At 36.0% G+C, this 2,694-nt stretch overlaps 1 pseudogene; it reads left to right on the forward strand.

Annotated features, from left to right (window-relative positions):
* Window positions 1-537: 537 nt before the first annotated feature.
* LOC101586981 lies at window positions 538-1,613 on the forward strand (annotated as a pseudogene).
* Window positions 1,614-2,694: the final 1,081 nt, after the last annotated feature.

Below are 2,694 nucleotides of genomic sequence, written 5' to 3' on the forward strand. Positions count from 1 at the left end.
ACACTGACATAAAATCTCACCCGAGAAAGAATGGCTGTCATAAAGAAATCAACCAACAACAACTGTTGGAGAGGCTGTGGGGAAAAAGGAACCCTTCTCCACTGCTGGTGGGAATGTAGACTGGTGAGACCATTACGGAAATCAGTGTGGAGACTTCTTAAAAAACTAAGACCGGAAATCCCATTCAAGCCAGCTATCCCCCTCCTGGGAATTTTCCCAGAGGAACTGAAAACATCATATCATAGCAATATATGTGTACCTATGTTTATAGCAGCACAATTTGTGATAACCAAATCTTGAAAATGACCAAGATGCCCATCACCTGAGGAATGGAAGAACAAGTTATGGTATTTTTATACAATGCAATATTGCTCAGCTATAAAGAATGATAAACTCAAAGCCTTTAAATTTAAGTGGATACCACTTGAAGATATACTCATAAGTGAAATAAACCAGACCCACATGTGTAAATATCATATAGTCTCCCTAGTGTAAGAACTCAAAAGAAGGTATTGGCTTGACTGAGCTGTAGTAGTGATGAACGCCTTGGACCAAGTTGTAAAGCCCAAAACAAAAAGAGCCAAGAGATTCCTTGAGATGAGAAAACCAAAACTTAGTGAAAATATTGAAAATGCCCTGCTGATTAAAGGGGAAATGTAAATGCAACAGTGACCCAAGTCCTGAAAGACGTGTATGCACTGAAAAAGCCATTTTTTTTTAATTCTCTTTGACTTTTTCTTCTAGTCTTCTGTTAGCCTCTCTGCAGGTCGCTTCTTCAATCTCTTCATTTTCCTGGTTTGTAGTTTGCTTAGGTATTGTTTCTGCCTATGAATCCTTCTGCAAGTTGAACCAAAAGTATCTGGTACAGTATAATGGAGATCTATATAAAAAAAAAATATTGTAAGACCATTTGAAGATCAGACATCACTGGAATTCTTTTCAAGGAAGTCAGATTGCTCTTTATTCATGCTCGGATCCCATAATAAAAAGCACCCCAATAACCTAGTAATAGGTCATATGTATGGCTACCACGTGCTGGATATGATTGAATTAGGTATTGAGAAATTTGTGTCTCTAAAAGATATTAAGAACAGTAAATGTCCTGAGGGAACAAAACCCATGTTAATATTTGCTGACGATGATTTTGATGTGACAGAGACTACAGAAAGCTAAAAAGCCTTCTCATTAATTTCTTCAGAAGGTCCACAGTGGCAAATATCTGCCTGGCTGGATTAGAGTATGTTCTACACTTCACTGCTCTGAAGGGTAAGGTTTATTTTTACAGTTATAAGTTGCTCTTGAAGAAATCCGGTTTCAGAATGCCACAAATTGAGTTAGAAGTGATGGGACCTTCACTGACCTGGCTCTGAGGAGGACACACCTGACTTCAGATGACCTTTATAAGTTATCTATAAAAATGTCAAAAGCTTTCAAGCCAAAGAAGAAAAATATGTCTCAGGATATTTTTGGTACAACTTACAGAAGGATTCATAGGCAGAAACAAGACCTAAGCAAACTACAAACCAGGAAAATGAAGGGATTGAAAAAGCAACCTGCAGAAAGGCTAACAAGACCAGGAGAAAAAATCAAAGAGAATTAAAAACAATTACTAGAACTTAACCAAGACCTACAGTTTTATTATAATTTATTTACCATAGAAATCATTAAGCTTCAATGCAATTCCATTTCTTAAAAGAAAAAGAAAAGAATTCAAAAGAAGAAATAAAAATAGAAAGGTAAAAGGAAACCGAGAACTTAAGGATTAGACAATGAAAAGAGAGCAAGGAGAAAAGCTAGGAAACATGACAGGGGCAAAGCCATACATTTACATGAACAAGATGGTTAAGGCAATGATCCGGAGAATCTTCACCAGGTTTATGAAGCTAGTAGTTAATTGGTAAGATTCTCACTTAACTATATAGGCTGATACCCTTGAACTAAGCAAATGTAATGAAGATAGCAATGTGTAATACTAGGGTCATATTGGAATGCCTGTCATTCTGGTCTTCTACATACGTACTGCTTGTCATATCATACCAATTACTGCCATACTATCTCTCAAGTAAATGCTTGTTTAAAAAAAAGGGTAATAAATGAAAACAAGAGACAAGAAAAAAAGTCACAGGACTGTCCTGCTATAATGCTATATATGGTTAGATTTCTAAATTTCTGTGTAAAAATATGTAATTATTTATTCAAATTTTTTCATTTTTTCATTTTTTAATTTTTTTCTTCATATTCTATAGGGACTTAAAGTTTAATTTATCAATATTTGATGGAAAATACCTATTCTGTGTTATGTCTAAGATGCTTTCTATTCAGACAGATAGTGAGGTTAAGCTGCTTATGTTGTAGGCTAATAATGATAAGCTTCTCTTTTGGAGGGTTAACAACCTAGATCTGTGACCAAAAATTAAAGAAAAAGAAGGGCTGAAAGGACAGCCAACATTTTGGTCATAGCCTTTCGAGGTCAGTGAGGACTCAGGACATAGGAGAACCTATACTGTAACATTCTGTAACTCAGTTATGTTAAAAATTTTCTGATCAAGGAGATTATGGGGCCAAAGAGGAAAGTGATCCATGATGTAGAGTGTGCCTAAGGAGAGTCACATGGAGAGAAAACATTCTCTCAGGCTTTCACAGAGAGCAAATTGGTCAAGCAATGGCTGTGACTCATCCATACGCTGACACTGA

The sequence above is a fragment of the Octodon degus genome, unplaced genomic scaffold (genome assembly GCF_000260255.1).
Source record: "Octodon degus isolate 3935 unplaced genomic scaffold, OctDeg1.0 scaffold00014, whole genome shotgun sequence".
Taxonomy (NCBI): domain Eukaryota; kingdom Metazoa; phylum Chordata; class Mammalia; order Rodentia; family Octodontidae; genus Octodon; species Octodon degus.